This window comes from Lathyrus oleraceus, chromosome 2, assembly GCF_024323335.1.
Source record: "Lathyrus oleraceus cultivar Zhongwan6 chromosome 2, CAAS_Psat_ZW6_1.0, whole genome shotgun sequence".
Classification (NCBI taxonomy): domain Eukaryota; kingdom Viridiplantae; phylum Streptophyta; class Magnoliopsida; order Fabales; family Fabaceae; genus Lathyrus; species Lathyrus oleraceus.
In genome coordinates, this window is record NC_066580.1 from 105,859,677 (window position 1) to 105,886,183 (window position 26,507).

Below are 26,507 nucleotides of genomic sequence, written 5' to 3' on the forward strand. Positions count from 1 at the left end.
CTCTTCCTATTTATATTATATTATAGTAATCTTAGTTTATTATATGTCATATTTGAATTATTTTTAGAAATATGTTGCTACACTCTTTATGTTTACATACTGCTATATTTCAACTTACTGCTATTATATAACTATATACATTAGTTTCACTAAGTATATATATATATATATATATATATATATATATATATATATATATATATATATAATATAGATATATATATATATTATATATATATATATATATATATATATATATATATATATATATATATATATAATATATATATATATATATATATATATATATATATATATATATATATATATATATATATATATTAGTTTTACTAGTTTTATTTTATTTAATTAAGTTATAAGTGCAAATTCTATACCTAAATTGTGTGATGCTAACTTCTGCATGAGCTGTGGGGGGCCATGAATTGTGACATTGCTACTTGGAATTGGATTGCAGAGATATCATTGAGAAATTAATGCTACTTTTGGTTACTCTCCATCTCATAAAAATTTCATACGTGAAAGTAAATACATAGTTAAATAAATTAGAAATAATTCTACGTTTTTATTTGACTCATTTTATTTATTTATTTATTTATTTTTATTAGTAATATTATGTGACTAATTTTTATTTTTTGGGTGATTAATTTTATTAATTAAGTTGAATTAACTTTAAAACGATTAATCTTGATAACTAATTTTAATAAGTTTAATTATAATTATTTTAATTTGAGGTAATTCAATTACGACATGGATTAGTTCCTCCATTTTGCAATTGATTAAATATTTGACCATTAGGAATTTACCATGGACACCAATTTAGAATTTAATCATGAACACATAAAGAGTCCCTTTTGGTATTGCATAAAATGAACTTACATTTATCTTAGTACTACATCACTCTTTTGCAATATTCATTATTTCAATCATATATCTCTTTGTCCATTTACGACTAAAATTTCTTTTTCAAATAAACTAAAACACTTAATAATTACGATGTGAATTGTGTACCATGAGCCTTAAGAAATGAAGAAGGATGAGAGAGAGCATTTATATCCTCATTCTGAATACCTTTGGATACGATACGCATGACTTAGTTGTTCAAAGTATCCACCTCCATTCATAGACTTTAGTGCAATTCAAAGCAAGGAAAATTTTCATAATACAAGGAAGAAAAGGATAAGGAAATAGATTATCTCTCCTTGAATGATTCAGATACTGATGTAGAGCTCCTTGTTTGAATATTCTTCTTTAGACTAAAACCATTTACAATCAATCTCAAAAACATTCTGCAATCATTACTCTTGATTCCAATACAATTCCTCTTGGTTTTGACACTTATACTCTTTTCGTTTGCCTTGTAAATCCATTGATTTAGGCAAACCCTTATCTCGTTTGTCGTTTTCCTTGTTAATCCCTTAGTTTAGGCAAATCCTTATCTCGTTGGCCGTTTGCCTTATTAATCCATTGGTTTAGACACTACGCCAAAAATGACTTTTAACAGCGCATCTTAGACAGCGCTTTTAAAAGAAAGCGCTGTCTAAGGTTGAAATTAAAATAAAACACGGAAAATGTTCCAAAATAATAATGAAAGCGCTGTCTAAGGGGGGGTCTTAGACAACGCTTTCTAAAAGCGCTGTCTAAGACCCCCCCTTAGACAGCGCTTTTAGAAAGCGCTTTTAAATATAGACCTTAGTCAGCGCTTTTGATAAAGCGCTGTCTAAAGTCTTTAAATTAAAAAAAAAATTAAAACCAAAAGCGCTGTCTAAGGGGGTTTAGAAAGCGCTTTTGGAAACTCTTGGGTTTTTCAATGAACCCTCGTCTCTCTCACAAAACCGCTCAAACACCGCCTCTCAGACCTCTCTCTCACGTACTTTCTACCTCAAAGTCGCTCATCAACGAACCCTCTCACGCTCTCAAACTCAAAGAATCACTCTCTCTCAACTCTCACGATATCTCCATTAACAAGCAAGTGAAAAGGATAAAAGGAAAAAAGGAGAAGCTCTTACAAAGTGTCACGGCGGTGGTGAAAGGCGTGAAGAAGCTGGCCTCCCAATCCAGGTAATCAATTTTGGGATTTTAGGGTTTTGTTTGAGATTTTCCGCCTCCGATTTTCTGTTGTTGATTCCTCCTCTCTTACTGATTTGCTCTCTCTATTTATCTCCCAGCTTAGGGTTTCGAATTGGTGCCCTTGTGTTCAAAAGCGTATCTCTGCAAAATCCTCTTTGATGTTCTCTGCTAACAATGGACGGCGAAGAAGAAGATGAACAAGTGATAGCTGAAGAAGTTGAAGCCATGAAATCCGTTTATGAAAACGATTGTACCATTCTCAATTCCATTCCTCCTCACTTCCATTTATCCCTCAAACCCAGAACCGCTGATGTTTCTTCTCACCAGGTTCCCAATTTTTCTTCAAACCCCTAATTTCATTTTTTTTTAACTTTTCATAATTCTAATTCAATTATTCATTAATTAATCCCCATTTTTTAAAATAAATTTCTTTGCAGTTTGTAGAAATTGTTCTTGAGGTACATGCAACTCCACAGGTATGTTTCAGTAGATTAAGGTTATTATACTATGATTGTTGAATTCAATTATCTGTTTATAAATCAGTAGAAGCAACAAAAGCTTATGTGTTTTTTTTAGTATCCAAAAGAACCTCCTTCTGTTGCTATTGTGGATTGCAAGGGTTTGGATCAACATAGACAAAAGCAGTTAATGTCTTGCTTTCACTGTTTTCACAGGTAGGGTGCCTATTGATTTTATCCTTCTATTCTATTTTCATTATGTTAGATTTTTTTACGACCTTTGTGTCGTTAATTTTTTCTTGGTTTAACATTACATTTTCAATATCTAATTTTCCCTTCCAATTTCTATTTATAATTGGCGGTGAATGTATCATTAGATGGTGGAATTGGCTTGAGAGTTCTAAACAAACAGGGTCTTCCAAATCAGATAATGCAACGGCTCGTCGTAACAGGGGTATGTGTAATTGTAAAGTTGCATTTGACGATAGACATGTATAAATATAGTTTTCTTCAGTGTGAAATCATTCACTTTTACAAAGTATAGAAGCTTGAAGGACTAATAATCTAATATTCCTTGGTATGCTGTGTTTTCTTTTAGCAAATGGTTGCTTCCTAGTTGAAGATTTAAAGGGTCTAGGGATCACATTTGGACATACTGTCTTACAATATAAAGCAGTATGTCATGTTACACTGTTCAACTTTCTATTTCATGTTACATGTATCACTTTTCCATTGGTACATCAAAAGTTACTGATATAACAACAATTTTGCCAATGGTATCATACTTTTCTTCAAATGTCAATTTCTTTGTAACATGACCAAATGTGTTTTTGTATGCAACAAAACCAATATGCTGATATGAGCTGATTTGTCTAGCCAACCACTTCTCTATAACAAAATTGGAGTTCAAGTACAAGTTCAACCAATACTCCTGCTAAGTGAGTTACAAATCCAATTGGCCTTGAAGAGCTCTATGCATATTAGTTTTTAACTCCAAAAGAATCAGCGATACAAAAGTGAAACACATGAAGAATGAGTTATCAAATATTTATTCAATTGAAATCATTGATATGTGCTAGCAGTTAAGTAGGATAATTCGAATGGGCAGTGATATTTGACTTGTTTAAAACATATAATGTATTGATATAATGAATTTACCTTAGGTTCCCACCTGCGAAAAAATACAAGGATCAACACTTTATGTATTGTTTATTGGAAGTTCAAAAAGGATCGACATTTGGGTGTTGATCCTTGTATTGTTTATTGAAAGTCCAGGGCAGAAGTTGAAAAAGCCAAAGAATTCACTAAAGGAAAGAACAAAAAGGGTAGGTTCTTAAACTGAGTTTTTGTACATGTTCTTCAGTGTTTTCTGTAATCCTACTTTCCTTACTTTTAATTACGCGTGACTCGAGTTTTTGTTTTATACAGCGGCAATTCAATGTTTGAAGAGGAAGAGGTTATATGAACAGCAAATTGAGTAGCTTGGAAACTTCCAGCTGCGTATTCATGACCAGGTGCAAATGCAATCGTATTTGGTATTAGTTCAGACAATGGCTTATATTATTAATCTTCTTTTGCATCTTATGGTGGTGATTTGTGTTATAGATGATAATGTTAGAAGGTGCTAAAGCCACCACGGAAACAGTGGATGCGTTAAGAACAGGAGCCGCTGCTATGAAGGCTATGCAGAAAGCAACGTACATACTGCTATTATATGATTCTAAATCTTTAATGAGCCGTGATAATGATTTATGACATTACTATAGTCCTGTTTTAATTTGTTTATTTGAACTTATCTACTAGCATAAACATTTGTGAGACTGTTTAGAAGAAGTTGTGAAAACACCTTATGACATGTTTATAGTTGTTTTTCATCTACATCCATAAGCTCTTCAATATAGCATATGAAATTATGAATAGCTTATAGTTTGTATGTAAACAAAACACTTATATGATAAACACCTATGCTATAAGTGCTTAATTATGCTGTTCATCCAAACATGACCTAAGTTTGCTTCTGTTTCTTTTTTCAGGAATATTGACGATGTTGACAAAACCATGGATGAGATAAATGAACAGACTGAGAACATGAAGCAGATTCAAGAAGCATTGTCAACTCCAATTGGTGCAGCAGCTGACTTTGATGAGGTAATTATTTACTTATTTGTTATGTCGGTTGCAAACATGATATTTGTACCTTTTGATTGTTTATAGTGTTTTAGAGTGCTAATGCATGTCCATGACTGTTGGGATGGCTCGTAGTTTAATCATAAGAGGGCACATCACTCACAGTTCAAGGGTAATCTTGTATAGTGGACCGTAGTATTTAAACACAATTGTAATGTATAAACCCTAGACTTGAATAATAGAAAGATACTCCAGCCACACTACAATAGGAGACATAGGCACAATTGATTGAACTCCGTGATCAAATCTCGTGTTCTTTGTTTGCGTTTTTTCCGTATGTGTTTGCTTTTGAACCGGGGTTGTAATTCTAACAATGAGGCATTCTGAATATTTTGTCCTTTTCAGGATGAACTAGAAGCAGAACTTGAAGAATTGGAGAGTGTTGAGTTGGAAGAGCAGCTTCTTCAGCCAGCAACTACAGCTCCTGCTGCCACATCGTACGTCCCAGCTGGGCGGCAACCTACACGCCCTGTTCCTGCAAAGCATGTTGATTATTTGATACCAGTATGTAAAATGAAAAGCATGTTCCCTTAATCATTGAGTTAAATACTCGGAACTCACAATATAATATACTGTTCTGAACATACTTTTTAGAGGTCATGTTTCATCTGGTCTTGTTTTTTTTTTTAACATTCTTGTCATGTAAGTTAGTATAACAGATATGTAAAATATGTTAACAAGTGGTAAGGATTTAGTTTGATGAGCTAATTGGATTGAGAAAATTGGCAGTTCTAAGAGTTTTCACTATCACCAGCAGGTGAAAGCAATTGAGTTTTCCTTCAGGCTTTGATATATATAATTTGGGTGGTGTTTATAGCGTCCTATGTATTGATGACACACTCTACAAATTTAAAAATATCCTTTGTAACTTAGGGAGATTGGAATTGATTGAAATTGGGTCGATACATTTGTAGTATATGTAATGACTTGTAAATGTGTACATAAATTTGTATATATTTTGATACATTTAAGGCAAAATTGGTTTGAATTGGTATATATATATATTTGTTAGCCAAAAATTGGTAGAAAAAAGGCCAAAATGGCATATATAAAATGTGATAATTGTCTGTCAAAATCTGGTTGAAAACAGGTAGAAATTCTGGTTTATAAACCTGGAAAAAATGTGGTTTAAAACAAAAGCTTCAAAAAATTTCGTATACCTTAGACAGCGCTTTTGTAAAAAGCGCTGTCTAAGGGGGGGATTAGAAAGCGCTTTAGGCAAAAGCGTTGTCTAAGGGGGGGGGGGGGGGGGGGGCTTAGACAGCGCTTTTTGAAAAGCGCTGTCTAAGGTATACCTAAAAAAATTAAAATAGGAGGGTCTTAGAAAGCGCTTTTGGCCAAAGCGCTGTCTAAGGGGGTGGGGCTTAGACAGCGCTTTTCAAAAGCGCTGTCTAAGGTATACCTAAAAAATTTAAAATAAGAGGGTCTTATAAAGCGCTTTTGGCCAAAGCGCTGTCTAAGGGGGGGGCTTAGACAGCGCTTTTAAGATTTAAAAAAGCGCTGTCTAAACCTTTAGCAGCGGAGGTTTAGACAGCGCTTTAAAGCGCTGTCTAAGGCTAAAAAAAGCGCTGTCTAAGGTCTTGTTTGTTGTAGTGAGACAAACCATTATCTCATTGGTTATTTTCCTTGTTAATCCCTTAGTTTAGGAAAACCCTTATCTCGTTAGCTATTTGCCTTGTTAATCCGCTGGTTTATGCAAACCATGATTCCCGTTTGCCTTGTTAATCCCCTGGTTTAGGCAAACTTTGGCAATTCTTTGTCTGTGGTTCAAACACCTCTTTGAAAAAAATTCTTCTTTAGTTGAAACACCACTGGCTTGGTTAAGACATCGCTTTTATTTCCTGTTCTTGGTTAAGGCACCACTTTTAATTTCCTATTCTTGGTTAAGACACCACTTATATTTCCCGTTCTTGGTTAAGACACCACTTTCAATTTCCTGTTCTTGGTTAAGACACCACTTTTATTTTCTATTCTTGGTTAAGACACCAGTTTCAATTTCATGTTCTTAGTTAAGACACAATATTTACATTTCCTGTCATTGGTTTAGACACCACTTTTACATTCCTGTTTTTAGTTTAGACACAAACTTTTACAATTATTTGTCTAATCAACAATTTATTTTCATAAAAGAACTATTATAATCCATTCCTTAGCAGTCAGACTAACAACTTAGAGCATCTGAACCAAGATCAAACAACTAATTTCAAAACACTTCTAGGATACGATTATAACATTGTTCCCTAAAATCAACCAAAAAATACTCATTTTTACCCCATGAACTACAGAGCTTTGATTTTCTCATTGCACAATGGGAATACGTAGGCACGGGATTTCGAAATCTTTGCGAGCACATTAATTAAAAACTTAGGTTTACCTTAATTAAAATAAATCGCAAGTATCCTTTAGATGATAACACTGATCCGCGTAAATAACAATCAAAATGTTTCTCGTTGAGTACATCAGATGTGAGGAATACTAGTACCTTCCCCTTGCATAAATGAATTCCTCACCCTTTTCTCCTCCCTTTGGGTTTTATTGATATTTTCTCTTTCTCTTAGAATAAATAAAATTCGATGGCAACTTTGTTGTATTTCGAGCATGGGATGCGCTCGGGTATTTTTCACAGCGTGACACTTGCACACCAAACAATCTCCAACTAACCTAACTAACTCATCAAAAATAAAAAATAAAGCCAACTCTAAAGTTTTTGTTGAATTTCTTTCGACATTTCAATAGTTTTACAATTCGAAATACTATGCATTCCGATAGTAACAAACTCTGTCCAAATAATGCTTTGACACAAAGTATTACATTCTCAACACACCACATAACTCCCAACGCCGCTTCCTTTCATGTTGGAGGTGCCATCTACATATAACGCCCACTCTAGGGGTGTTTCCTCTTCTAATGGCAAGCTAAATTCTGCCATGAAATCTGCTATAGCTTATAATTTGATGCCTCCAATCGGGACATGTTAGATGTCATATTTTGAGAATCCACCGCCCAAGATACCATCCTTTTTTGTAAAATATGGCTTATTCAATACTTAACGAACATGATAGATGGTTTTCACAAAGATATTGTAACCCTGAAAGTAAGGTCTCAACTCCCTATAAATCTCTCTTTCTTCTTCAAGGAAACAAAGAAAAGGAAAGCCTTGTTATCAGTACACGAGAGGAAGCGAGATATGGAGGGAAGGTGATCAGTGCATTTTCACGCACATTCTTTTATTATTATGTTGCAAAAATTCTAGAGTTTATTTTTTTATTTCTAATATTTTAGTGTATTTCCTTAGCTTACGTTATTTTTACCTTTATTTTAATTTCGTATTGTGTTTTCTGAATAAACAACTATTTACACTCTCTCGCTGTGCAGGTTATAACTTGGGCTACAAGAATCAGATTGACGCATTATAATATGCATTGGAAAGCATGTAGAATAAGCTAAAAAGTTTATGTTGAAGTCAGAAGAAGATTCAGAATGAAGAATAGCCTAAAAAATAGTTTTAGTTTCAGACTTAAATAAAATAACTAGTTTTGGGTCAATTTTTATGTTTTCCGACCCGGTTAACCCGAATTCTTGTTTTGTTTAACCTAAGTCAACCACACTACTGTTCATTCATCCAATTAAATATTCATAAAAGTATGCTTTGCTTAGTATGATTTTCACGGAGAACTAATCCCTAAGGCGTATTATGCTGATTACGTGTATCCACCGCTTTGAGGTTATTTTAATTCCAATTCAATTTTGATTTCTGTTTAATTATGCTTATGAATTCATATTCTTAATTTGATTGCTTTCGTTTTCTTAATTTGATTGCATATCATAGGGTAAAATTGATTAAATTCAATTGTATGCATGTTCCTAATTTTAATCGCATGTTAACTTAGATTATTCGTTAACTTCACCTAATCTTTAAATTGTCATGCTTAATGCGGTAAGCAGGAACATAATTCACATGATTTTTATAGCGCTTGTTTAATTGATTTCATAAGTGAATATAATTGAATCCATTTAGGGGATTGGAGTTATAATAGCCAATGATAAGTCAGAACCCAAATCAATAGGATTATTCGTTTTAGCTTATTCGTAATCAAATCATTTTTACTATTTTTTATTCAAAACCTAAACCTTAAAACCCCCATTGTTTTCAGTTGGTAAAAATCAATCCAAGAGTCTTTGTGATACAACTCTCGAGTGTCGCTACCCTAAAATATAGTTTTTAACTACTCATATTTGACCCATGCGCGACAGCAGATCAGAAGGTGACATGTAAGCCGCTGCACTTCCTTGACAATTGTGGGGCTTCTCATGGTGGTGTCTTCTTTGAATTTATCCGGGTTGGCCTCAATGCCTCTTCCCGTCAACATGAACCCTTGAAAATTCCCATCCATAATCCAGAGAGAGCACTTGGCACGATTCAAAAGCATATCATATTTCATGAGTGACGGCAAGACATCCTCAACATCATCTACATGGTATTCCCTTTGATAGTTTTCACTATCATGTCATCAACATAGACCTCTAGGTTCTTCCCTATCCGATGGCGAAACACATCATCCATGAGTTGCTAGTAGGTAGCACCGGTATTCTTAAGGTCGGAGGGCATGTCATTGTAGTATTAGTTTCCATGATTCGGCATAAAGTCTGTTTTGTGAGTGTCTAGGGGGTCCAAATAAATCTTGTTATACCTCGAGTATGAATTCGTGAAGCTCAATATGCGGTAGTGGGTACGGGTCCTTAGGATAGACGAGGTTCATATCAATGAAGTCTACACACATGCGTTATATGTTGTTAACTTTCCATACTAGAACCCTGTTGTCTATCCATATATGATATTCTGTTTATGTGATGAACCTATTATCGAATAGTTTCCCCATCTCGTTGTTAATGACATTCCTCTTCTCCTTGCTAATTTCTCGCTTCTTCTATGCCACTAGTTTAGAAGAAAGGTGAAAGAGAAGCGATGTCTCACTACTTTGGTATCTATCCCATGCATATCAAAGGAATCCCAAGCTAACAAGTTGACATTCTTAATGAGTTGGTTGACTAGCTGACATTCTTCTTCCTCTGAAAGTGAAATTCCTGTCTTTGTGAATTTATGGGCGAAATGACCTATTTTGACTTCCTTCAAGTCCTTCGTGGGTTTAAGCCTTTCATCTTATGGGCCCTAGCTAGGATCTATACACTCGAGGTTAGTATTTAAAACTTAAGAAATGAGGTTTCCAACAAGGGATAACTCTTCCCTTTATGTGACCAGGCTACTTTTGGTAACACTTTTGAGTTATCTATTAGTCTAATCAGATTATATTGAATCTCCATCTTGGCAGCAAAGATTTCAAGACTAAGTGCATGGTGGAAATGACCTCCCCTAGTGCGTCGACGGAGGGTCGCCCAAGGATGATGCTTTATGGAGACAGGGCATCCCTAATAAGGTAGATGACATCGGCCACCCTAATCTTTATGCCCTCGCCACATATAGACTCCAAGGTCACAAGGCCCATTAATTTTACATATTTGCTTGAAATCCTCTTAACAAACTGTAAGACCCCAACTTTAACACTAAGATCTCTCATGTTATCTCATCATATGCATTGGCTTTGGGATCTCACCTTGGTATCCTCCTGACCTCTCATTCATTGGGCTTGCATTGGGAGATATCACCAAGCGCATTTTATTGTATCATAATTTATTTTATTTTTTTTATTAACCAAAATACCAAAAATATGTCTATGTATAACTTTGTGCCTTTTGTAGGTAATGTGTGCATCCACCCATACTATATCAAGCTCAGATCTAGGGTTTAAGTGAAGGAGAATTGCGGTCCAAAACGCAGCGGAAATTAAAATTTCTCCTTTAGAGATCCTTACGAATGGTCATGATCAGTGATAGAATATTTACCTCTTGTGACGGTTGAAACCTTTGGTGCAGATCTCTTGTAACGATCAAAACCCTTTGATGCAGATCCACGAAACGATCACGAACGTTGAACGATGACAACGTCTCTACTCAGTCCACACGAACGGATTCCTTCAATCTCAGTGCTAGCTGGTATGAATGAAGGCTTTGAGTGAGAGAGAGAGAGAGAAAAACGAAATAAATGCAACCGCCACTTTTTGCTTCGGCACAAGGGTTCTATTTATAGAACCACTTGTGTGGGCTTCAAGCTAAAAGCCCACTTAAGTGTATTTTGGCCCATATCTTATAATATTCCCAAAATCACTTAAGCCCATGGTACCTTACCATATTTCGTATTTTGCTCAAGTACATCGTACCTTACGATGTTCTATAATTCATTTAAGGGCACCGTACCTTACGGTATTCCTTAGTTACTCTATCTCTCATCAATCCGTCCTTTGTGTGTGACCCTGTAGGTTTTCGTGACGTTGGCAATTATATTAAATCATGCATTTAACATAATAAACAGTGAGCGGTATCTAGCAACACATCACTGCTACCCAAGACACAAAAATGTCATGTGATCTGACAATTCCTTCTGTGATAATACTTATGTGTATAATTACCCTTTTGCCCTTATGTCTATATTGAACACAAGGCATAGACCGTGTCATCCTTGTCCAGTTCAATATTGGGCCCATAGACATTTATCCTGTTATGCAGGATGGGCAAATTCCATCTAGGTCACTCATGTCCCTCAGCATGCTTTGTGGAGTACCCATCAACTGTCTTTATGGTTATCCAGTTACGGACAACGTTGGATCAGCAATAAAGCACTCGACTCCACATCTAGGATCCATAGTGGTTTCAGGTCGAAGAGTGGAATACACTATTATCACCATGAGAATAACTTATGACACTTTGCATAACTTTCTATATAGTATTCTCATAGCGGGTCAATCCGGTATAAATATTACTCCTAATATTCATACCTATGTTTAAGACTTGATAACTCTTTATCCATGATCCATGAGATGTGATCATCAGTCTACAAACATAATAGTCTTAATGCTTTAGTGTTATCCCACTTCACACTAAAGCTCGACTACGGATACTTTAAGAATAGTGTCCTTATGTTTAATGTGTTCTCATGATTAAGTCACACTTAATACATTAAACGAACTAGCTATTCCAGGGACTTTATTAATCAATCATAATAAAGAAAAAGCCTTTTATTAATTCGATACAAGTACCAAAAGGTATTGGCCTCTAGGGCTTACACCAACAATCTCCCACTAGCACTAGAGCCAATCAGACATACCCCGTATGCCCATTGATCTAGTATGGCCATCATGCTTCTGCTGCGCAAGAGGCTTTGTCAGTGGGTTAGCAACATTGTCAAGTGTAGGTACTTTACATATTTTCACACAACGTCTAAGTATGTGTTTGGATCGTCGGTGAGATCTAGGCTCCTTAGCTTGTGCGATAGCACCATTGTTATCATAATAGAGACCAATGGGATCCACAATGCTAGGGACTATGCCAAGTTCACTAATGAACTTTTTGATCCAAACAACTCCCTTTTCTGCATTTGAGGCAGCAATATACTCGGCCTCGGTTGTAGAATCAGCAACTGTATCTTGCTTTGAACTTTTCAAGCTCACAGTGCCACCATTTAAGCAAAACATGTAACCAAATTGCGATCATGCATATTAAAGTGTCTCAGCACTTTGTCTATGTATGTACTTTGACTTAGGTCAAGCAGTTTTGTGATCTATCTCTATAGATTCCTAATATATAGGCTGCTTCACCTAGGCCCTTCATAGAAAAGCATTTTCCCAACCAAGACTTTACTTGTTGCAGGGTAGGGATATCGTTTCCAATGAGTAATATGTCATCTACATATAATACCAGGAATACGATCATGCTCCCACTAACCTTCTTGTAGACACAAGGCTCATCTTCGTTCTTGATGAATCCATATCATCAAAACGAAGATTCCATGAGTAGGTCACAGGCTCATCTTGATCCATGAGTAATACATCACCTTGATCAGATATCCATATATCTCAGGTAGGTGACGTATCCTGCCTGACCTACGATGGTCTTGTTCTACTTGAGCAGATTGCTCTTACACAACTACTTGTGTTTCCTGCTCTAATTCCTCCATAGGTGTATCGATACTTTGTGATTCTTGAATTTCTTCAAGTTCTACTTTCCTCCCACTGATTCCTTTGGAAATAAAATCCCTTTCTAGGAAGACTCAGGTTCGAGCGACAAACATTTTGCCCTCAGAAGGATTGTAGAAATAATATCCTCTTGTTTCTTTAGGATACCCCACAAATAAGCATTTGTCAGATTTGGGCTCAAGCTTAGTTGAAATTTGTCGTTTCACATAAACCTCGCAACCCCAAATCTTTATGTAAGACATATGTGGTCTCTTGCCACTCCATATCTCATATGGTGTCTTATCAACCTTTTGGATGGAACACGGTTAAGTGTGTAAGCTGTTGTCGATTATACATGTCCCTAAAAGGAGTTTGGGATATCGGCGTGACTCATCATGGATCGGACCATGTCTAACAGGGTTCGATTTCTTCTCTCAGATACACCATTCCATTGGGGTGTTCCAGGAGGAGTAAGTTGGGATATGATCCCACACTCTTTCAGATGGTCATCAAACTTTAGGCTTAAATACTCACCGCCTCGATCTGATCGAAGAGTTTTAATATTCTTACCTAGTTGGTTTTGTACTTCATTCTTGAATTCCTTGAACTTTTCAAAGGACTTTGATTTGTGTTTCATTAAATACACACAACCGTATCTACTGAAATCACCGATAAATGAAGTACTGAAAACCTCCTCTGGCTGGAATGTTCAGTGGTCCACATACATCAGTATGTATGAGGGCCAAAAGATCATTAGCTCTTTCACTTTTTCCTGTGAATGGAGATTTTGTCATCTTCCAAGTACTTTGGGCAGTTTCTCTTCCAGTGTCCGGTCTTACCGCAATGGAAGCAGGTGCCTGCCTTTGTTATGCCTCCACTAGGCCTCAAAGCAACAACAGTGGGTCTGGGTTTGGCAACTTCCTTGCCCTTCCCTTTACCACCCTGCCTGGTGGGCCTTTTGTTCTGTCTCTTTCCATTTTCGATCATCAGAATGGACTTCCCTTTTGTCTTCAGATTCTGCTCGGCAGTTCTTAACATGGCGAGCAGTTCAGGAAGAGATTTGTCCATATCAATCATATTGAAATTTAGGACAAATTGACTGAAACTATCTGGCAACGATTTCAAGATCAAATCAGTCGCAAGTTCCTTTCCGAGGGGAAAACCCAACCTTTCAAGCTTTTCCACATACCCAATCATCTTGAGCACATGGGGACTTATAGGGGCTCCCTCAGCTAACTTGCTTTGGAAAAGGGCTTTTGAAACTTCAAACCTCTCATGCCTTGCTTGTTCTTGATAGAGCAACTTCAGGTGTTCGATCATATCGAATGCTGACATGTTCTCATGTTGCTTTTGCAATTCTGAGTTCATGGTAGCTAGCATGAGACAAGCAGTTTCATTGGCATCATTGACATGCTTCTTATAAGCATCTCTTTCTGCCTTAGGTGCAGAACTAGGAGGTTCCTCTTAAGGAACAGGTCTCTCCAAGACATACAGCTTTTTATCATGTTTGAGGACAATCCTCAGGTTTCGGTGCCAATCCAGAAAATTTGTCCCAGACAATTTTTCCTTATCAAGGATTGATCGCAAGATGTTGTTAGAGGTGTTTGCTGTCATGGTTATCTACACAAGGATTAATAAAAATATAAGTATCATTGACATATTTAATTAGGCCTTTAATTAAATATGCTCCCACTATTTTACTCAAAACAAATGACCCTCATCATTTGATTCGGAAAATCTCGTTGGAAGATTTTCTAGTGGGTCGAGATCCATATTTCACTTCGTTTTAAGTCCGCGTAGGCAGATTACACAAAACTAGGTTATTTAGGTAGGAACTCCTTCCAATTGTATCTCATACAACTCTCAAAATTTCAGTTGGGTGAATAACTCCTTATTCCAATCCATCATATGGATCATTCCCAACTCTTGCTTCTAAACATATATAAGAAAATTATAATTAAGTTTGACCCATTGTTTTAGCAGTTGGATATTACAATTATCCCATCGCACCTTACTAATATAAAACATGCACCTCGCTTTGGCGAAACCTACATTATCCGATACTAGTCTTGATGAGTGCTAAAACTTGGAAAGCAAACATATATAATATTATCATAATTTGTTTAGTTAAGTTTGACCCATTGTTTTAGCAGTTGGATATTACAATTATCCCATTGCACCTTACTAATATAAAACATGCACCTCGCTTTGGCGAAACCTACATTATCCGATACTAGTCTTGATGAGTGCTAAAACTTGGAAAGCAGAAACTTAATATTTTAGTTTGAGGGAATTGCAATTGTTATGATCTCACCGGCTTGTTTATCATATAAATCGTCTCTCACATGCATCAACATACATACATAATGAAACAGTTATGGCCCCTAGCGCAATTGTTCTCCCAAGCCAATGAGAGAACTTAAGCTAACCTAATAACGATCTAAGCTTCTCCAAGCAAGATCTTCAAGGTTGTCCTCCTTTAGTATTGAATTCTTCTCTAAGCTTCTCCAAGCAAGATCTTCAAGGTTGTCCTCCTTTGACATTGTCTTCTTCTCTTTCTTCATATTATTATTCTCCTTTGATATTGAATTCTTCTCTTTCTTCATATCATTACATTACAGAAGAAACTCGTTTTACATACGATGGTTTGAGATGAGAAAAGAAGTTACATTAAGAGATCAAAAGGAGAGGCACGACACGCAGGTCGTATTTAAAAAACCGAAAGCAAAATGAAGGAAGACTAAGGCCATAACTGATCACAACAAGGCAATAATAACAAACACATTATTATTATTAAATTTTAATTCCTTTAATTAATTAAAACAAAATTAAATTTCGGCGACCGATCACATTACGCAGAGTTAGCCGGGGGTTCCGCTGCCCGGTCAGCGGACGGTGGTTCCGCTGACCGATCAACACAACTCTTGCGTAGGCAAAAAAAATAGAAAACCCCAAAATTTTGACTCTGTGAGTGTGACGACCGTCACCCAGCCCATGACGAACGTCATGCCCAGCGTGTTACGAGCGTCATAGGCTTGTTACGACCGTCACACGGTCAAAAACAGAAACACCTATAATTCTTGATTTGTGAGTGTGACGACCGTCACAAAGCATGTGACGACCGTCACAGACTTGTTACGACCGTCACGAGTCCTATTACGACCGTCACGCATCCAACTTGTTACGCTTGTTACGCTCGTCACACGAGCTTCACGCGGCCAAAATAACAGAACTTTGAAACAGTCTACAGACCTCTTCCAAAAGCCCTAACGTCACAACTCCTTGACGGCACAACCCTTGCGCCGTCACCAACCCTAATGCGCCGATTTCAGACTGTCAAACACACCTCGATTGTTGATTCAGTATGATTGATCAACAGGTCATTGCTTCACCATACTAATGTCGGATTCCGAAGCAAATGACCATTGATCACTCAAAGGAAAACAAACATTTAGTGTTCGAATGAATGAAACAGAAACAGTATATCACATATACCATACTTTGAATTAGGATTACTTATATCTTATATAAGTTGATCGGTCTCAATTGTGTAACCTATGGACGATCGATGTATCGCTGCTTCACCATACTAATGTCGGATTCCGAAGCATAGTCAACATCAATCATCCAACTCGTACACTCATGATGCCAAATTTAATTACCCGTTTAATTAATTGATTCATTCTGTCTTTTAATCACATTAACACAGAAAATAAACAGCTATCCGATTCATGGTTTCGTAAGTGGCTCTGATACCACTGAAGGAGAATTGCGGTCCAAAACGCAGCGGAAATTAAAATTTCTCCTTTAGAGATCCTTACGAATGGTCATGATCAGTGATAGAATATTTACCTCTTGTGACGGTTGAAACCTTTGGTGCAGATCTCTTGTAACGATCAAAACCCTTTGACGCAGATCCACGAAACGATCACGAACGTTGAACGATGACAACGTCTCTACTCAGTCCACACGAACGGATTCCTTCAATCTCAGTGCTAGCTGGTATGAATGAAGGCTTTGAGTGAGAGAGAGAGAGAGAGAGAAAAACGAAATAAATGCAACCGCCACTTTTTGCTTCGGCACAAGGGTTCTATTTATAGAACCACTTGTGTGGGCTTCAAGCTAAAAGCCCACTTAAGTGTATTTTGGCCCATATCTTATAATATTCCCAAAATCACTTAAGCCCATGGTACCTTACCATATTTCGTATTTTGCTCAAGTACATCGTACCTTACGATGTTCTATAATTCATTTAAGGGCACCGTACCTTACGGTATTCCTTAGTTACTCTATCTCTCATCAATCCGTCCTTTGTGTGTGACCCTGTAGGTTTTCGTGACGTTGGCAATTATATTAAATCATGCATTTAACATAATAAACAGTGAGCGGTATCTAGCAACACATCACTGCTACCCAAGACACGAAAATGTCATGTGATCTGACAATTCCTTCTGTGATAATACTTATGTGTATAATTACCCTTTTGCCCTTATGTCTATATTGAACACAAGGCATAGACTGTGTCATCCTTGTCCAGTTCAATATTGGGCCCATAGACATTTATCCTGTTATGCAGGATGGGCAAATTCCATCTAGGTCACTCATGTCCCTCAGCATGCTTTGTGGAGTACCCATCAACTGTCTTTATGGTTATCCAGTTACGGACAACGTTGGATCAGCAATAAAGCACTCGACTCCACATCTAGGATCCATAGTGGTTTCAGGTCGAAGAGTGGAATACACTATTATCACCATGAGAATAACTTATGACACTTTGCATAACTTTCTATATAGTATTCTCATAGCGGGTCAATCCGGTATAAATATTACTCCTAATATTCATACCTATGTTTAAGACTTGATAACTCTTTATCCATGATCCATGAGATGTGATCATCAGTCTACAAACATAATAGTCTTAATGCTTTAGTGTTATCCCACTTCACACTAAAGCTCGACTACGGATACTTTAAGAATAGTGTCCTTATGTTTAATGTGTTCTCATGATTAAGTCACACTTAATACATTAAACGAACTAGCTATTCCAGGGACTTTATTAATCAATCATAATAAAGAAAAAGCCTTTTATTAATTCGATACAAGTACCAAAAGGTATTGGCCTCTAGGGCTTACACCAACATTAAGAACCTTAGTGCAAGGAGGTTGACCAGAGAACGTCAACTAGTCAAAATTAGGGTTCCCTAAACCCTATCTCCTACAGTTTTTGTCATGTGAATGTGATTCTAAGACCAAAGTTAATTTTTATGACATTCGGAAAAAAAATCATGTTGACATCAAGATCTAGTTTTTCTTGGAAGGTCATTTTTATGGTGAAATATTATAGGTCATTTTGTTTGTGCCCTAATTATGAGGTCAACTTCCAAGGATCATAACATGCTTAATTTTTATGATATGAAGGCTAAGTTGCATGATCAATTTAAAAATTTCTTCTCCAACTTTGATTCTTTAAGACATGTCAAATTCAACTTGAAAGGGTATGTGCCAAGAGGAAAGATTATAGGTCATTTTGGGCCATTACCATTGAACAAACAATTTTCCTCAACTTCTAAAATGCATAACTCCATCATGGAAAATCCAAATGATGTCAAATTTGTGACCAAATTGAAGAGGGATGAAATATCTACAACATTTGTGAAGAAACTATTTCCATTTGGAGCTCATAGCAAAATTTATTCAAGGTGAAAGAAGTTGTTATTGGACTTTGTACTTAGAAAATTTTCAACTATGTTTGATTTCTCCAAATTCCACATCAAAATTCATCATGATACAAGCTCCAAATGGGAAAGTGTTCAATATAAAAGTTGTTCCCCTTGATGTCATCTTTCCAAATCATCCAATATCACTTCATTTGGACAAGAATTGAGGGACTTACACATGATTTCTTTGTTGGATTTGTTTTGACAATTTTTTGAATTCAAATGATCATTTATTTCTGCATGCTTACATGTGATGATTTTAGTATTCATTATGCACGATTTGGAATTGGTTTGCATCATGGTTTGGGCCTAATTCATTGCCCATGCACCCATGCACCACTGTTGCTATTTTTGGCCAAATTTGGAAAGGTGCAAAACTGAATTCCATAGCCTATAAATACAAGTGCGTTGCCTCAAGATCAGTACACACATATTGCCCAAGCCTTGCCAAGCCATCCCAGAACCCTACACCATAGAATACCTTGATGATTTCTTTGAAATCGAGTTTGAATTTCACCTTCTATTTTGAGATTCAAATTCCATGGATTCATTGCCATTTTCATCTTAATTGGTCACTACAAGCAAGAGGAGGAATAACCAAGTGAATTCAGATCAAGATCAAGCCAAATCATAGCTACCCGAAGGTGAATTTTTAGAAACTTCAAGCCTTCGTTTCTCTCTCAAATTTTTTCACCATTCTCTTTGTTTATTGGTTATCTGAAGTCTTACCAATATAGGCAACAAGATTGAGTTGCTTTGAGGCTAAATCGAAGCAACTCAGATCATGCACCTCAAACTTCAAGTCCACGTATCTTTCAATATACTTGGAATTTGGTGAAATTGAGGCCAGATTGGAGCTCGTGAGCATTTTTCCTTTGAATTGATGCCCTTACTTTTTACTTTAGTGGTGGCTGGTGGTGGACCAGTCTGGTGAGGTCCACCAGAGAAGATGACCGGAGCCCTAGCTCTGGTGATGTGTTGGCACTCTCCAAACCATTTGATCTTAGCCCACATTATAATCCCGACCTTCGCTTCTGATTACCACGCGCGTACGCGCGTTGACTGCGGTACATGATGGAACGTGTGTTTTGGCCATCAGATTTGTCACCTCAATTAATGAGGGAGATCTTATGGCCCTTGTTTTTTTTATTTTCTTTTTCTTTTCCGAATTTTCATTTAATCCCTTTATTCTGTTTAATTCATAATAATTTTATTTTTAATCTAAAAAATATGGAACTTTCACCAAAAATATTTAAATATTTTTTTCTTTCATATTTTGAATTAAAATTATTTTTTGGATTAATTTTGATATTTTTCATGAATTAAATCTTTTTGTGCATATTTTTATCTATTTAAAAATACTTTTGACTTTAAAAAATCATGAATTTTTTTGTCGAAGGTCCTTTGACCTTGTTTGACCTAGGATAAATCCCTTGGCCATTTATTTGGTGTTTTGAAGGGATTTGAGGTTTTTTCCATTTTAAAATGCAATTTAATTCACTTTTTATTTGATTTTTAATTGATTAAATGTTTAAAAATCATGTTGAGCCATTTTTATGGTCTTGTGATGTTTGAATTTCTGTTTGGGCCTTGGTCATGGTTGATTTGACTTTTGTTTGATCAATACCATTGGATTTAGGGGATTCATTAAATGTACATCTCATCTCCCAAAATGAATGGATGATATTGATCAGATGAAAATCCTCTCATGATCAATTTGTGTTTCTATTTCCCCTTTCCTCTTCATCTCCATCCCTATTCCTTCCCAATCCTTCATTTGACCCATGATTTCTCTAATGTCTAAATGCTAGTTGATTCATCAATGACCTTGTGTTAGATGAAGCAACACAAGTCTGACTGAGATAGGTCCTTCCCATTTCTTTTAGTGTGAGGTATATTTTAGGAGTTTGGTTCTTTGTACCAAATCTCTAATATGCATTAACACCTATATTTTTATTGTCCGGTCTCAGATAGTTGCGACTTCTACATAAGTCCAATTACGATTGCTTAACATAGAGCTAAATTTGTCCATCAAGGCATAACATTATAGTAAGTGAGACTGTAAGCCTCTTATTCTTCATGGTATTGTGTGGAAACATGACCTTTTTTTCATTCATGAGAGCTAGTGGCATACTTGTTGATTTATCCAAGTTGGAGCCCTTCTCATGGATGATGTCTTGGTTCAAGGATTCATACTTGTGAATGAATGGTTGAGTGTTCTCCAAAGAATGACTTAATCAATTAAAACTCAACACTACCATTTGACTAACCGTTGACTAACTTCTTAATTGATGTTGATTTATTTTTAAGTCATTTACTTTATGCAATTTAACTTTTAGTACCTTTATCATTCATTACCATTTACATTTCATGCAACTTGTTTATGATTCAAGTGCTTTTAACTTTGCTCGTTTGAGCCATATCTTGTGATTGTATATATTGTTTGCTTGTCCTTGCTTTTGTTTATGGTCTTAGGACGTTAAAATACCTACTAACAATAAAACCCCTAAAAAATATCTTGTTGGACTGTTGGGACTTGATATGAACTTTTGGACTTAGGATTAGGCAACATTCTCTATGCTAAAGGACTTGGGCAATGCTAACTTTTGAGACTGAGCTATCCTTAATTGTGCCTTCATCTGATGAAAGATCTTGGATCTCTTTGATTCACCTGATATGTTGTCTTTGTGCTTAATTATTATTTTGTTATTATTGTCTATGTCTGACGTTTGTTCTAAGTTGATCAAGGAATCTTTCATCTGTTACATTGGAAGACACTGAAGACTGCTAGCTATTGGAATGCTTGCTTGGATATTATGGCTATCTTTATTTGATGCCTTAATCTTCACATGATGTTTGAATATTGTTTATTGCTTATTTCTTATCAAAGTCCAAAGGAAAATGGGTTTTTATATGACATTCCTCTCTGTTGAATTGTATCCCATTGGTCAGATCTTTTCAACCCTTAACTTTTAATTTTGCCTAGGGTAGTCTCTCAATCTCCTCCCACTTCTAAAATTTCAAAAATTTCTCCCTCTTTTACAAAACTTTCTTTGCTTGTGATTTCAAACATAGACATGTTTTAATGATTAGAAGCTCTGGCCTTATGCCATTGAATTTTAAACTTTTTTTTCTTAAATCAAACTTGTGAATAAACTTAATCATATTGGCTTAAATTTAAAAAAGACAAAAAGAACTAACAACCCCATTCAAATGTTTGGCCTTTTTGTGCCCTTTTCTTGTTAAACTTTTTAATAAAAGCAATTCACCAACTTCTTTGAAATTTTTACCATGAACTACGGGGTTTTGATCCCTCATTTTTTATGTTGGTACGTAGGCATAAGACTGAAGGTCCTGTCAAACACAAAAATATAATCAATGAATTCTTTTCTCATCTCTACACTCTATATTTTATCAAACATCATTTATACCCAAAAACATATGCATACAAAAAGGGCTCCCTAGGAGTACCTAGTACACTTTGGGTGCTAACACCTTCCCTCTATGTAACCAACCCCCTTACATGCAATCTCTGGCATTTTATTAGTTTTGATTTGAAAACTTCTTATCTTTGGGTTTTGTTCGTACTTTTCCCTTTTCCTTTGGAAACATTAAAAGCGCGGTGGCGGCTCTGGTTTTATTGACGTCAAGTTTATCCATAGCTTGTTGGTCACAAATTTACCAGTACAGAAATTAAGTGGCGACTCTACTGGGGACTAGTCCTTAGTGGATTTAGCCGACTTTTTATGTGTATATATTTGTATATTTGATGTTTGTTTGTATATTGCTTGTGTGATATGATCTGTCTATTGTGCTTGGTGATCTATTAGTGGTGAGATAAGTTCTAACCCAAACTTGAGTGAAATTAAGGAAGGAGGATGGTATAGTCATGTTTAACTTGTGTGGAGTAGTCCTTAATAAGTTGGCTTGAGACCCATCTACTCAGTGGAGACCCCCTTGGAATTATTGATGTCGCACAAGTTAATCGTGGATATGCATTACTTTTTACGACCTGGGAGTCCGAGAAGCTAAGGACCGCAGAAAATTTAACCCAACTTGGCCTATTTAAGACGTAGTGCGGAGACTGTTCAAGTTTAGACTTGATAACAGTTGTTACGCGATACTACGATACTACACTCACAAGAGTTCTCTTAAGAATATTATGGGTTGATGAGTCAGTCATCCTAACCTGTAATATCCGATAGATGTGATCAAGACTTTAGGAACTTTTTAGAACATGACCTACACGTTTTTATCCTTAGTACACTCCTTTGGGATGGTTCTTAACCCGACTCCATGCTCGTGACCTGCAACAAACCCTATGATTCTCGGTTGATCCGATCAGTCTTATAAATATCATGGAACTTGGGTGTTTATAAGGTGAAAACCATAATCCACCAAAAGGGATGATTGATCTTGATGATGACTTAATCTATCCCTTGACCTTTGTTTGTGTTTGCCTTGTGTGTGATCCCTTATGTGTGATTGTTTCATCCATACATTCATCACAGAAAAATAAATTTCAAGGAACTAAGGTCGTATTTGCAAATAATTTTCAGACCATGGATTGTGGATGAAGGAAGACTAAGAAGTACAGTTTCAGATGTCCTGACTTGAAAGAGTTAAGGAAGTTTTCGTCCTTTGTATTAGATCCCTTGGATTTCATACAACATCATGGCAAGCTTTTGTCCGTGTTATCTACTGATGTGGTTGAAGGACTTTTGAGCGTTTTGGTGCAGTTTTATGACCCTCTCTATCACTACTTCACTTTTCCCAACTATTAGCTTGTGCCCACGTTAGAGGAGTATACCCATCTCTTGGACATACCCGTGTCTAACAAGGTACCTTTCAGTGGATTAGAGGAGATTCCCATATCTCATGTCATAGCTGAAGCTCTTCATTTGAAGAAATTCGAGATTGGCTCATCTGGTGAAGAAAGGAGGTATTCTTGGGTTGACTTCTGAGTTCCTCATTGGTAGAGCTACTATTTTTGCTCAGGCCGGTATCATAGATTCTTTTGAAGTTATCTTTCTTCTCCTCATTTATGGATTAAACTTGTTCCCTAACATTGACAGTTTTGTTGATGTTAACCCCATTAAAATCTTCTGGATTAGAAAGCTTGTTCCGACTCTGTTTGGTGACATGTATTTCTCTTTGCATTTAAGGAATTCTAAAGGTGGTGGAACTATTGTATGTTTCATTCCTCTTCTACACAAGTGGTTTATTTCTCACTTTCCTCAGATGACTGCTTTCTTGGAGAACCAACAATGTCTACAGTGGTCCCATAGACTTATGTCTCTCACTAATGATGATAATGTCTAGTATGATTATGCATTGGGTAGATTGGACATTATTGATAATTGTGGTGAGTTCTCTAATGTGCCTCTCATTGGTACACAAGGAGGAATTAACTACAACCCTGCATTGACTCATTGCCAACTCGGGTTCCCCTTGAGAGATAAGCCTAATAACGTTCAGTTAGAGGGTTTATTCTATTAGGAGGGTAAAGATCCCTAACATTTGAAGAATAGGATGATGCGTGCTTGGCATAATGTGCATAGGAAAGGAATATCCGAGCTTGGTCCATGCAACTGTGTAACTTTGGAAGCTTACACTATTTGGGTGAAGAAGAGAGATTTGGAGCTGAAGATGTTGTATGCTTGTGAAAGACATATGTCTATGGTTATGGCTGAGTCGTCCATTCTCCCTCACCAAGATTTAGAGGAGTTGGAAAACGCACTCACCAAGATGAAGTGAGAGAAAGACTTCTGGGAAGAACGGTTCCATGCTTTGAGCCGAAAGAAAAAGAGTTGCAGCTTGAGTCGAAAGACAAAGATGCACTTATTGAGATTCTAGAAGAGCGCACAGTGAAGAGACAGAAAGAGCCAGAGGATTTATTTTCCTCTAGTATGCTTCAACCTTTCGGTGCTTAGAAGAAGATTGTTGATCAGTCTGTCCTCGAGAAGGCTCAGATGAAGATATTCTTTATGTCAAAGATTCGACGCATCCGCAGGAAGTACACTCCTTTGGCTAGATCATCTTACCCAGTTGCTAAGGATCCTTAGGATGATAGTTCCCTTTTCTCTTATATTTGTATTTTTTTCTGAAGTTATACTCGGTGTAATCCTTCCAAATTTTATGAATAAGAAGATATTTAATGGTCAATTGAATTATTATTATTGTTGAGTATTATTATATTTGCAAATAAGACTTCATATGTTCCTTGAAATTAAAAAAAAAATAAAAAACATTGCATTTCATGCATCATTTGCATAACAAGTTTCCTCTGCCAGGTGTCTTATCACTTCTTCTTCTGTGTATCAGCCAAGCTGACTCACCACTACAAAACTCGAGCTAATCTATCGAGAAGAATTGAGAATCTAGAGCAAGAAAACAGAGAGATGAATGATGAGATTGCCAGACTTACAACACTGATGGAGTTTGTCATAACTGCTCAGAACCAACCGTATCCGCCTCCTACAACTCCTTCTCCTCTGAGGACTATCATTTCAGAGATTGCTTCACCATCTGTGCCTATTGCTTCTGCCAACCAGTCTGTTCCTACTATACCTGCTGGGTTCCCTTAGGGAATTCCACCAAACATTGTACCTGAAGGGTATGCATCTACTTTTGCTTCTCTACCGACATCTATCCCTGTCCTATCAGTGCATCCTCATATTATTCACACTCTTCCTTTTGTCGAGGAAACTATTTACCATTCTGAGTCGTATGAAGGTCTGGATGTGTGAGAGAAGATGGATGAATGAAGGATTAGTTTCTTGAGTTGCTCAATGAATTGAAGACCCTGAGAGGAAAGTATCTATTTGGTAAGAGTGCTGATGAACTATGCTTAGTTCCCAACGTTAAAATTCTGGTGAAATTCAAGGTCCTAGACTTTGGAAAATACAAAGGGAATACCTGTCCGTTGATTTATCTTGTTATGTATGCTAGGAAGATGTCACTTAAACTGATAATGATCAACTACTTATTCACTATTTCCAGGACAGTCTAACTGGAGCTGCCCTCAGATGGTACATGGGCCTGGACAATACAAGTGTCTGTACTTTCAATGACTTGGGCGAGGCCTTTGTCAAGAAATATAAGTACAATGTTGATATTGCGCCAGATAGAGATTAGTTGAGGTCAATGTCTCAAAACTACAAGGAGACATTTAAAGAATATGCTTAGAGATGGAGAGAGTTTGCTTCCCAGATCAGTCCGCCTTTGGAAGAAAAGGAGATGACCAAGATTTTCCTAAAGACGCCGAGTTCATTTTATTATGAACATATAATCGGAAGTGCCCCAAATGATTTTACTGAGATGGTAAACATGGGGATGAGATTAGAGGAAGGAGTATGTGAAGGGCGTCTGTCCAAAGATGAAGCACCAACAACCAAGAAGTATGGAGGTAGTTTCTCCAAGGAGAAGGAAGGGGAAACTAACGGAGTATAAGCTAGGAGGCAGGGGAGGCCTCATGTGAGGAAAAAGTCTCAATCCCGTCAGCATCAGCACCAGGTATCATCAGTGATTCCAGTTTTTTCTAGTAATTCCAACAATTAACCAGTAGCAATTCAACAACAACCACAACAAAGAACCAACTACAATAACAATAACAATCATTAGCAAAACTTCAAGAGAAAGAAGGTCTCGTTTGACCCTATTCCTATGACATATGCAAAGATGTATCCGTCCTTGGTAACCAAGAATCTTATCCAACCAAGGAACCCTTCGCAAACTCCTGAGCCACTGCCATGGTGGTTCAAACCTGAACTTCATTGTGCTTTTCACCAGGGAGCTCTTGGTAATGATATAGAGAACTGTTATCCACTGAAATATGAAGTTAAGAAACTTGTCAAGAGTGGTATGGTGTCCTTTGAGGACAAAGCACCGAACGTGAAAGCAAATATGTTGCCTCCTCATGGAAACACCTCTATGAACATGGTGGACGGTTGTCCCGGAGAGTTCAAAATTTATGATGTCTGTTGTATCAG

General features: G+C 36.6%; 1 pseudogene; it reads left to right on the forward strand.

Moving 5' to 3' along the window:
• Positions 1-1,894: 1,894 nt before the first annotated feature.
• On the forward strand, positions 1,895-25,103 carry LOC127122105 (uncharacterized; annotated as a pseudogene).
• The last annotated feature ends 1,404 nt before the right edge of the window (positions 25,104-26,507 follow it).